Raw genomic sequence first — 12,772 nt, 5'->3', positions numbered from 1 at the left:
AAGCGAAGCTGACCGGAACTTAGGCAGAGTTGGGACGCGTCTGCGTCGCTTGCGAGTTCATTGCGCCAGGAATCGGAGCTGACGAAAACAGAGGTCGGAAAGGAAGATGTGCGGCTAGACGGTATTCCTATGGCAGGAGGATTTCAGGATAAGTTATTATCTCTTGAAACCGGTCAAGAGAGTCCAAACCAGACGCGGCGCAGCCACCGCTTGCTCGCTGAGCAGAAGGCCGAGACAAGGATGTGGAGTTCTTTTAAGATGAACCCAGGATGCTGATTGGCTTCGAGGAGGAGCAGTTCAAAACTGATTGGCTTGCGTCGGAGGCGGATGAGTCTCTGATTGATGGAGGTAGGCAATAGAGTTTCTTCAGTTTGAATTTTCGCTTAAGCTGCATTTAAGGAGCTGACACATCTGGCAAGTTCCAACCGAAGAACAACAGTGTCCTTGACTGAGGCTGAAGCAGCTACTGTCAAAGATGCCTTTTTCTGTGTTGTCTGCAATGGTAAATAAAACGTTTTGTCTTCTGCAGGCAGGAGTCAGTATAACTCGTACCCAGGTTCATGAAGAGAATAGACTTCAATGCAAAAAATAATGTAACCACATGCAGTTACTGAATTTAAAATATATATATTTCCGAATCAAATTTGCAGGTCCAATGGTCGAGCCCATGGTGTCTTTGTGTTGCCATAGCATTGTGGGCTGCAGGAGCCGCATTGAACAATGGCAGAAGAATTCTGCATTTTGCCCAAAATGCCGAGCAGATGATTTTGGTGAAAATGTACAAAATTTTACTGGATTGTCTGATGCACTGGCTGCACTGGACAACATACTGTACCAGTAAAACTGTACAGTATTTAGTTTTGTTCATGCTGTTCTTCATCTGTTTTCATCTTTTGGAACGTTTATTGATGCACTCAAAGTACTTTTGAGAACACAACTAAATCATTTTATTTTTTCAGACATATCTTGCTGTCACATTCATTAAAAAGATTAAAGCATCTTGGAAAGGAGTATCATCATTGTTTGCCACATGATTAAAAATGAGAGAGATGTCAGGGTAGTTCTCTGCAAAGATCTGCTCTGCATGGCATCTGTCTTCTTCAGATGAAAATGGATCAGCTCCAAATACAGACTCCCAAGTTAGTGAGGATCCCAAGTCTTGCTCATACAGGTTTCCCACAACAGAAGCACATGGCAGCAGCTCCTCGGACACTCTAGCCAGGCAGCCATCTGCTGCTAGTTCATTGGGTATTCCACGACCTAAAACATGTAATCAAAACAAAATTGGTTGAATTGGAAAAAAATAAGCAATATTTCTATAGTGAAAATTAGCACCTAAGCATACCTGGTATCTTGTGTGCATTCCATGAATGCACAACTCTGTCAAGTCCAATTTGGCTTACTTGACATGTCAGATTTGAGATGCAGAATCTAGTGAGGTTATCCTCCATGTTCACAACCTCTTGGTCCAGCAGGTGCACCAGAGCCCGTTTAAGTGGGTAGTTCACGTGATTGTTCACCTCTGGCCATAACCTCTCCACCCGAAGGTTCTGTTGATAAAGTCCATGAGGTTTTTAGGTTAAAGGTAAATATAAAAGCAGGAAATGTAACAACACATAATTGATTTTTCTTTTAAGATCCGTATGATCTTAATATTCTAAGTATGTGTTATATACTTAATAAATCATGTCAAGCCACAGATGGGATTATACAAAACTAAACTAAAACACAAAATGTGAATAAAGATTTACAATAAAAACATATTGTGCACCATGGAAAGGTAATTGCACATGTACAGTAGTTTCAACGGGGTTTATAGAAGAGTTCAATCATGTTTAATAATATTTAAAGGGAACAGTGCATGAATCACAAATAATTCCTATAACTTCTCACCCTTGTTGATCTGGTTTGGAGGTATGGTGGCCAGCTGAGATTGTGTCTGTATCTTGACAGTCTCTCCTGCATGTAAAGACACAGGTTGAACTCCCTGCCGTGATCAACCCGAACTTGGTCCCACATGCCATGGTTCACGACTGCAGATCTGACATAAAATAAATTACATCACTGCATTGAATTTAAGTAATTCAATGACTGTACATGTTTTAAAGGTAATATACTACAGACAGTAATAATAGTATTTGTGAATATATTCACCTATATACATCCTTGTAAATCACAAGGTTGTTTTTGATGGGCATGGTTGAATGTGCAACAATTTTGCTGCTGTAGCCATCAACAGCCAACACATGTGTAACTCCAAACATCCCAAGCTTTTCATTTTGGTTTAAATGAAGTTTATGGCCCATATATTCAGCATGGTACGGAGTAGGATTTAAATTACGAGCACCCTGGGAGGGGGAGATTAGAACACCATTTTAATAAAATGTCTTTAGAACGACTCAATTATACGTAACGATTTCAAAAATAACAAGTAAACAAACAAATATTGCAGCTTTGTTTTAATTTGCCTAATTTATATATAAAGGGGAAAACAAAAACGTGTGCAGTTATTTACAGTAGAGACAACAAGCTCCATTTGTTTGGCTTCACAGCTGCTTCACTGTCTCGGTTGCTAGGCAACATTAGTAACACCAAGGTAAGGGTGAGTCGGATCCATACTTAGAAGGACCCAGTCTATGAGGGCTGCGTCCTTCGAAGGACACGCTTTTGGGTCCTTCGAAGGATGCAGCCCCTTCACTCCGTGTGTAATCTGCTTTGCAAAGGTTTCCTTCACTCCGCTCATCGCTCAACTTGCATCACGCTCTGCAGAAATCACTTCACGCTTCACTGAGTCTGCACACTTCAAAATAATAAGAAACGTGCACGTTTATTTAACTAGAATGACGCCTTATTCAAAAGAAGAAATGGGAAGCTAAAGTAGGCTATTTAAACTGTGGCTTCTTCAATGTAAACTAACGTTTTCCCAATAAGAAAGCTTTGAGTGAGAGGTGGGAGACCCTGGCACGATTTATCCCAAGCTCCGTAGCATTTTAAAGTTCAAACATTAAGCCTATCATTACCAAAGCTGTACCTTTTAAAGCACAAGAATTACCTGACGTCAGAATTCATGGTATGGCTGATGGAGCTCTCTTAGGCGTTTTCCAACCCGACCCTCTCCCGCATGCAGCCCCAGTGAAGACAGATAGCCGGTCATGAACTTCCTGCCATATGATGGTCCAGTCTGTCACAGAATAACACATTTACTGTCGGTGTGTGATATAAATATATTATTTAAAATATACAGTGGAGATCTGGATGATTATGATAATGAAATCTGAAAGGCAGCTTACCTCATTTACAGATTGAATCAAAGCGCTATCTAGCTAACAATCTGAAACAGATCCGTTTCTCCTCAGACCATGCATAGCACAGACTCTTCTGACGCTCATCTTAGAGCATTTCCCGATGCCCATCTGCTGCAATGTGTTGGAAATTTCAGTGTGTGTCAAACCGCTGTTAAACAACTCCTCAATCAACCTAGTGTGTGGCTCTAGCGCCGCCATGGTAGCCACTTCATTACCCTAACTGCCGCGCAAAGAGCTATTTCCGGGTCACGTAAACCCTACCTATTAAATATTAAAATCAAATTCTGCCTTGGTGTCCGTTTTTTGATTTCGTATTTTCGATCTGAGCTTAGCATTGAAATATGAAAAACCAATTTGTTTTTCGTTTAACCATAAAAAACAAAATAACCAGTCCATTTTTTGTTTTTTGATTTGCAATTGAAAATAGAAAGAACGAAAGATACACGGATTAAAAAACAATCCTTTTTTCATTTTTGGTTTAACCATAGGAAACAAACTAACCAGTCCATTTTTTATTTTTTTATTTGCAATTGAAAATAGAAAGAACGAATGATACACGGATTCAGTCCATTTTTTATTTTTTGTTTTTTGATCTGCAATTGAAAATAGAAAGAACGAATGATACACGGATTCGGCCGTTTTCTGTTTTTTCTATGTTGAATTATACCGTTTAATCCAACTGATAAAAAGTACCTTGGTCGGGATATATGCTGTGTGAGTGTGCTACAAGAGAAACTGGTGGGGCCTGCGGCTCTGCATAGTATGGGTGTCTGCGTGTGTATTTCTGCTGGGGTGTGTGCGTGTCTCCAGGATGGTGTGAATTTCTCCATGTGCGTGGGCCTCAAGATAAGAGCAGTGACTGGAGAGCAGATTTAATTTTGTTAAGTAAAAAGTGATGGGTAAAAATATGGGTAAAAAACTAAAGGGGAATTTGGAAATCATTGAAAAAAAGGTTGATGCATTAATGATGTTGGTTGAAGTGCAGGAGAACTTTTAATGCAGTAAAGCATTTAAGGTATTGGCTGCAAGCTGAATAGATGAGTTGCATTGGAGAGAGAGCACGGCCAGCTGCGTCTTGGTGAGTTTTGGAGAAAATTTTTATTTTAAACTGTAGCCTAAAAGTTAGAAAGAGGTTTGAAGTTTGGAAAAGTTGTTGAAAATTTGGGAGAACATTGAACATCTGTTTGAGTCATTATAAATTGGGGAAAAACAAAAAAGGGAAAATGCCTTCTGTTAGAGTGTAATTCTAACTAGCGTTATCTATTGCAAAATAGCATTTTACAATGCCTAATGAATGTATATACTTTCAGACATAAAATATAATTTGCGATTAAAATGTGATTAAAAGGTTTTCATTGTTTGATAGTCCTAGTTATAATAAATAAATAAATAAATAAATATAATCCGTCAGACTTCAATCTAGCTGATTAATAGAGAGTAGTAAACCCTATCAGCTTTTGCTCATTTGCAGGCCTGGGAAAAACACAGTAAGCAGAACTAAACAGAGTTAAAAGTTAAGGTTAAACTGTACCTTAATAGTGTGTGCAAACGGATATTGCGGTTGATTTGACAGATTTTGAATAGACTCCCCAGAATCAGTGCTGGTGGTCGATCATGGTTGGTTGAACTACAAAATTAACCAAAGGCTTACAACTGGCTCTCGGTGATTTTAGAGCCATTTAAAGACTTTCTGTGTCTTCGTCTGTAATAGCTGTCATCGAACATGTTGCACAATCGTCCCACATGCCTGATGACACTTTATTGTCTTCAGTAATTTCTTCCTTGGAAGTAGCAATTACACACCACTTTCCATTATCCACATCAGTAGAGCTTCCTGAATTTGCCTGGGACCTGCAACAGCGTCCTAAAGATTATATAACTCAGGCTGCAGAGAAATGGATCAAACACACAGGTGTGGATCCTAAAACAACTTGCTCCAATCTGGGTGAATTATTTAGAGGGGCAGTTTTGGATTGGGTTCCTTCTTTAGTGTCTCTACTTATGACACAAAATCCTGATACGCCTGGGTGTTCGTATGCTCGCTGGGAAACCCGTTTGATAGACTATTTGCATGTGGCTCAAAGGGAGGACAGAAAGTCAAAGCGAGACTTAGAGGACTTGCAACCTCAATTACTTAAATTACAGTTACTAGAAGCAAAGCGGAAAGTGAGCAAGAGAAAGCAGGAGATGGCACAAAGAAATGTCTCTGCGGGTGTATCATGTGGTGCTCAGACCCTGACGGTTCCACCACAGTCTAGTTTCATTCAAGGAGGGGGGCCGCCTCCTCCGCTTTTTCATTCTTCATTTGATTCCAGATTTGTTGTTCCTGCGCATTGACCCGGATGGCAGTGTAGCGGTCAGCGCATACATGGTGGAAGGACCAGAAGACCGAATAAACGAGGTGAACATGTCAGAACATTTCGGACATCTACAGACATCTGCTTTAACTATGGTCACTCTGGACACTGGGCCAGGGACTGTTTCGCATCACCAAATCCTGGCATGAAGTCCCAATACGACCTCACCTCCAGAAGGTCAGTACCCCAGAAAGGGGATAACGCTCCCATGAACAATGTTTCCTCACCCTGGATAAGTGGCCAGCGCTCACGAACAGCGCAGATCCCAAACTGTCAAGGGAAGTGACTGTATGAATTTTTGCGCACATTGGAGCCACCTGTTTCATCAGACTCTGAGTTATGAAAGGGGGACTTTGTCACTGAGGTCCTTGCAGAGAGATTACAGCAATATGCTCCTGCAACACTGGGGAAGAAATGTGGTGTCACACATGAAAGCCTTGAATATGACGTCTTAACTCCGATCTCATGTCTGCCTGAATCTGTTGCATGTCAATCCGAGTCCATCTCAGGTGCCACAGCCTGGTATAAAACATTTTTAAGGTAAAACTTACACAGTTATTTCTACCAATATTACTGAACGAATTTAATGGAATGTGCTATGGCCTGTATTCTCATATTCTTTCTGTCTCTCCATGTTTGAGCTCCTAGGCAAACGGAGCTGGAGCTGGTTACTACTTTCTAAAGGCAGCCGCTTGAGCATACCACAGCGCACAGGTTTGCGATTTTGAAAATATAGTGATGTCTATTTACTTTTCTGTTATATAACTGATAGGTCCTTCTAAACATGAGTCTTAGCTGTGTAGATCACCATTAAACAGCAGCAGGTGTATTTTACCATATCTTCTATGGGCAGACAATCCACTGGGGTGGGAATACTTTCACATGCTCCACTTATACTTAGGTTTCTGTGAGTTGTCTATCTGGTTAACAACTGCATGTCATAAATTTCCGCAAGGGGTATGCGAACGTCCTGAGGAAACAGGTTTATAGTGTTTTTCTGGACTGCAGAGTGGGCGCCCTGGTGTCTACATCCTGTGTTTACACAAGATACCAGGGACACATTTCAGGTTACATGGATGTGTTAGGTTATTTCTTAATAGCTCACAAGTATTGAGATTTTTCTATTGTACATCTAACAGTCGCCTGCTACAACATACCAGATTTTCACCAGAATTTGCTATGTTACCAGGTGTTTTATTAAGGTTAAACACAATGTTTTATCAGTATTTAAATACATTGGAACATTCAGCATTCTCACACCATCAAATTGCTGTGAGCAAATTAGTTTACAATCATCATTTCAACGGGTACACTGATCTTACACAACTTTTGAAGGACTTCTTGCAGATCTATGGTATGATGAAATTGCATTATGTTTTGATTTGAATTCAGGATGTAGGGCAGTGTTTTTCATACTTCAACACAGCTAAGCACTTGCAGTTAAGTTTTTGTAACAAAATAATTTTTGTTCCATGGGGGGAATTAGGATAAAATAAAAAACTACACAGAATGGAAAAGGAGACACCGTTATTTGACCTGGATGAAGGGTTCTTTTGCAGGACCCAAGGGGAGGTATGTGAATTAGATAACAGTTGTTTAAAATCCCCAAAAGAATTCTTCCATGGCTCTCCGAATGTTGGTTTAGTTGACTCCCAGAACACAAGCCTGGATCGTAAATTAGAAGTGTTGGAAAAGCCCTATCTGCTAGAGGTGGCTTTTACAAGGTTTTTTTTTTAAACAGGCCCACAGTCTTAGCAGGACTGTAAAGTGAATGTTAAATGAGAAAGAACAACTATATATACTAAGAAAAACTAGATAAAATAGACAAACAGAGAAAAACAGAGGCTAAGGACTTTTTCACATGAGGATGGCATCTATCGAAGGTAAACTAAGAGAGGAATTTAATGCAAGGGGACTACATATTATGAAATGACCTGATGGGGGTTTGCTTTTTCTGTCAGATTAAAAATAGGAACTTTTTCGCAGCATGGACATCTGAGTATGGAGTAAAGGGTGCAGAATTTAATAGCTTGGTGACATACTATTAGATTTGGAGTGCTGAAAGGTTTTGGAGGTGTGGAGTGGTGTGATGGATGGTAATCTTTAATCTTGAATCCAAAGAACATTCTGACATTCTTACAGGATAAATGTACTTTAAATTCAAAACTGCATTAACTAATTTTTGATTTTACAGTGTTATGGAAATATAATCACTTATATATAATAGTGTAGTTTAAAGTAATACAGATGTTAACTTTAACCCAGTAACCTAAATAGATGAGGATGTTTGTAAAACAAAGGGGGCATTCAAATTTCAGTAAACCATGTACCAGGAACGGATCTTCTCACAAGATGATAGTCTTGTGAGAAGATAACGCTTTTAAAAAATGCTTGTCCTGAGGTTTACTATTGTTTCAGTTAACTCCCAGGAACCAAGCTAGGAAAATAGATTACATTTAACGGTCAAAGGTCAGGACACAGATGTTCTTAGCAGACTCAATGTCTCAAGGAAACTTAGACAAAAGGTTAGTCCGACACGAACGGGCCCCACATGAGTCTCGTTAACAGACAAGGAGACTAACGTATTTGTATGGTTGCTGCATTTTCTTACAGGACAGCGTAAGGACGGGGAAAGTGAAATTGCAATAAAATGTCTCATTAACTATTACATTTATAAAATAGGTTTCCCATAGGCTGGAGATGGAACAATGGAAAGGTGGTAAGGCTTTATGGGGATAATTCTAAACACAATTGGCTAAAATTCTGTGCACAGACTAAATTGGAAATGGGGTGAAAAAGCGTTGATGTCTGTTTCTTGTGGGAGTGTTCAGTTAATTTCATTACAGGATATGATTCCATATGACTGAAAGGAGCTTTTCGTGATCGAAGTCAACTTCCGGAATTACAGGTAGCACACGACATTTGATATCTAAAAGATTGTCGTGTAAGTTTCAGGTTATATTGGAGACATAAACTTAGGAGAGTCCAGGAATGGAAGGGGGAGTCCACCGACCCCCGACCTCGAAGGATGCACGCTAAGGTCATCACAGACAGATGTGGTGGGCCGAAAGAGTCAGGGGCCCTTCACATTCCTGGAACCATGTGTATCAGTCGACAGAGGGTCCAAGTGAACAACACGGGCCAGCCTTCGGGTCAGACTGGCTGACTGGAAGGGTTTTCAACTACCGCCCACCCGTGCCATTCGGCAATGAGGGCAGCTTGACGCACCGATAGCCACTCAAAATGGATGAGGCAGCTGGATGTTTATTTTGTTTTCGTTTTTTATTTTTAATAAAACGATTCACATACAGTTGTGTGGAGCACTGACTCTTTAACCCATCTTCTTTAAGGGCAAGGAGAAGACATCTCTGAGACGCAAGACATTATGACAACAATTGTCATAATGACATTGTGTAAAAAAAAAAGAATAAGACTTTTGTAATCACTGTAATTCCCATATGAGTTACATATTCCTTGGATGTTACATGCTAGTACTGTTAGAATATTGGTTTTGCATTGCATGAAAATCTGTTTTTTATTCTGTGGTTTGATCTGAGTGTAGTGCTTTCACAGGTTATTTTAATTTCTAAAAAGACATCTTGTTAATCTAGGTTAGGACTCTTAAAGTCATATTTAGATCATATAATTGTCAGGATCTGGGTTTTGGTTTTGACTGTTTGTTTATTTTGATCTATTAGTTAAACTCTCCAGCTTTAAAGCTCAGTTTTGGTTTCGGGTTCTTTCTTGTTTGGTTTCTGTTAGCTTGTGTTCTGTTTAGTGTTAGGTTTAGGTTCTGTTTTGGGTTATGGTCTAGTTTGGATTTTATTGTGGTTTGATTTTGTTTATTATCTTGGTCTGGTCTGTTTACTTCTCTGTATCCAGCCTTTAATCAGTCACTCAGTTCACCTGCCAGCTCACCTCGTAGTCAACACCCTGTCACTCCTCTTCTCCAGTCACCATCCAATCAGTGTCAGTTTTCTTCCAGTCACTTCCGTGTTCCTGATAAGCTCCACCCATGTCAGTAATTAGTCTTTACTCCTGTTCACCTGCTCACTCCCCTATATAGTCCTGTCACAAACCTCTGCAGTCTGCCAGATCAATTCGAGCCACTTGGTGAGTCTTATCCCGCGTTGAATTCTGATAGCACTGTTGATACCGACCCGATTGCCTTTTTGATTCTGAGCCAGCCTGATCCCTGAACCTGATTTTCTTGCCCTGTATGATTGCTTACCTGTTTCTCTGACCTGCACCTGCTTTGGGATATTTTGAGTTTTGCCTTGTCCTTGTCTGTACTTTTGCCTGTTTTGGACTGCCTTTCGTGTACCGGATTTTGGACTGCCTTTTTGACCATTGACCCTTGCCTGTCCCTGTTTGGTATTAAAATCCAGTTTTTTGCTTAAAACCTCTCTCTTGTCTGGCTGAATACTGGGTCCATTTGTCTCTTGTTCGTGACAATAATAGTTTCTTGTAGTTGCACATTTATCTTAGCCTTGCACCTCTCGGATAAAGGTGCTTACTTTTCTTAATTCTAGTAGGTTAGAGATTCAGAAAGGTTTAGTAGCTTATTAGCTTATACTTGGGTTACTTTACATTTAAGGGGAACATTTGAACTTAATTTGATTTCATAAGTCGCCAACAGAGGGTTACAATATTACATCTGATCATTTATACTTTGTTTAAGGGTTTCAAGACATAACCTTAGTTTGGCCTAGTTATTTGTTTGATCTGATGATCAAAACAGAGGGAGTTGTTGAGAATTAAAAATATATCTTAGTAGGGGTGTTTCCCCTCTCTGTTGCTGGGTAGAATAACAGGGTGGTTTATTGCCCTGAGGGGTGGTCAGAAGGAGAGGAGATTAGTCATCTTCCCCCTTGACCGAGCAGGAGGAGTTTTAAAGTTAATAAAAAGAGTCTTTGTTCAAAGCTTACTTCAGACAGACTTTTTGACTGCGTGGGGAAATCATCTTGATTGGTAAATGTATACTCTGTCTCCATATTTAATTTCTATGAATTAAATATGCATTTAAACTGTTCTACCTCTTACCATACCATACCAGCTTTATTTATAAAGCACTTTAAAACAACCACAGTTGATACAAAGTGCTGTACAATCCAAAAACACAACAAAATAAAAATAATTATAATTAAAAGTAGTTTAAAAACAAAGACATACACTTTAAACTAGATCTCACTGGTGTTGAAAGCCAAGTTAAATAGATGGGTTTTAAGACGAGCTTTAAAAGTGGACAGAGAAGGGGCCTCTTTGACCTGCAAAGGTAAGTCATTCCATAATTTGGGGCCCATAACAGAGAAAGCCCTGTCCCCTCTGAGCTTCCTTTTTGTTCTCGGCACCTCCAAGAGCAGCTGATTTGCTGACCTGAGAGACCGATGGGGTATGTGGAGATGAAGAAGCTCAGTGAGGTAAGCCGGGGCAAGATTATGGAATGATTTAAAAACAAACATAAGAATTTTAAAATGAATCCTAAAATATACAGGCAGCCAGTGAAGTGAGGCCAGGACAGGGGTCACATGGTCCCTTTTTCGAGTACCTGTCAACAAACGTGCAGCAGCATTTTGTACTAGCTGCAGACGTGAGAGCAGCGCCTGACTGACTCCCAGATAAAGTGCATTACAGTAGTCCAATCGAGTTGAAATAAAAGCATGGATCACTGTTTCAAAATGCTGCCTGGAAAGAAAAGATTTCACTGACGCCAATCGCCTTAAATGATAAAAGCTGGACTTAGCCACGGCTCTAATTTGGCTGTCCAATTTAAAATCACTATCCACCTTAAAACCAAGATCTGTAATAACAGGTTTAAAATATTCCTCCAAAGGTCCCAGGTCAACAGAGGAGGACTCACGGGAGCCACAGGGTCCAAACACCATCACCTCTGTTTTGTTTTCATTAAAGTTTAAAAAGTTCAAGGCCAACCAAGCTTTAATATCTCCTAGACAAGCCAGGAGATGTTTGATTGACCGTACATCCTGCTGCTTTATGGGCAAATAAATCTGACAATCATCAGCGTAAAAATGAAAAGAGATCCCATGTTTCCTAAGGATAGAACCCAGAGGCAGTATATAAAGAGAGAAAAGCAGTGGGCCAAGAATTGAGCCCTTTGGGACACCATAAGACATTGAGGCAAGAGATGATTTAGAGCCACTAATATTCACTGAAAAAGTTCTGTCCTCCAGGTAAGACCTGAACCATTTAAGAACAGTGCCATCAATACCAACAATGTGGTGTAATCGCGATATTAAAATGTTGTGGTCTACTGTATTAATCTCTTGATTAATGTCTTCTCACTTGCAGCCAAATCCGGAACTGGGGAAAGAGGGGTTTTAAATAGACATGTAACAGCAGGCCGGTAAACCCAATCTTTATCAGGAGCTTGGGCTTGCACTGTCAGGTGAGGAAGCTTGCTGCCGTCAGTCTGGCCAGCTGCCTCCACTTCCAATCAGCACCAATTAGAAGCTCTACACAGGGAATCAGAGGAAAGGCCTTGGGCCGTAACAATATATATATATATATATATATATATATATATATATATATATATATATATATATATATATATATATATATATTTATTTATTTATTTTTGTGTGTGTGTGTGTGTGTGTGTGTGTAAGTGAGTGAGCGGCTGTGTTTTGCAGCATACATTAATTATGTCAGAATCTTTAATTACTTTTAACCACACTAAGAACATTTAAATGCACTGAACCATTTGTTATAATAGCTATAGCTTTAAAGTTTTCAGAAAACAAACACGTAAAAATTAGTTCAATAATCAGCGAGTATAGTTGACTAAAATTGATTCTGCACCCGGGTAACACATTACACTGAGCGGAGTTGTCGACCACCCCAAGGTGGCGCCCCTAAATCTCGTCAGCGCCTATATGCGTGTTATGCCATAAGTACGCCATGATGAATAATTGATCTCAGATTGGATCCTGAAAAGTAGGGAAGAGGTGACAAAAAGAACCCAACTCCTGCTGTAAAGGATACACAGGCACAGAGGGCGGCCTCTCTCTCACACTCTCTCGGTGGGAGGTCAGCTGTGACTACTCCTTACAGATAAAAGTCACAGCGCATCTTCTGCAGCCCTCCTCT

The 12,772-nt window shown here is 40.0% G+C and overlaps 1 long non-coding RNA gene across 2 annotated transcripts; it reads right to left on the bottom strand.

Moving 5' to 3' along the window:
* Positions 1-335: 335 nt before the first annotated feature.
* On the bottom strand, positions 336-4,442 carry LOC118560496. 2 transcript variants are annotated; one of them, XR_004929403.1, is made up of 5 exons: positions 3,053-4,442; positions 2,155-2,348; positions 1,894-2,041; positions 1,346-1,550; positions 336-1,260 (listed from the first exon to the last, which is right to left on the bottom strand). It is a non-coding gene; the product is annotated as an uncharacterized LOC118560496 (long non-coding RNA). The 2 variants fall into 2 exon arrangements; XR_004929404.1 differs by lacking the exon at positions 2,155-2,348.
* Between the last annotated feature and the right edge of the window lie 8,330 nt (positions 4,443-12,772).

Source organism: Fundulus heteroclitus, unplaced genomic scaffold (genome assembly GCF_011125445.2).
Source record: "Fundulus heteroclitus isolate FHET01 unplaced genomic scaffold, MU-UCD_Fhet_4.1 scaffold_435, whole genome shotgun sequence".
Classification (NCBI taxonomy): domain Eukaryota; kingdom Metazoa; phylum Chordata; class Actinopteri; order Cyprinodontiformes; family Fundulidae; genus Fundulus; species Fundulus heteroclitus.
Note: the sequence above shows the minus strand (reverse complement) of the source record. Positions and strands in the feature narration are given on the sequence as shown.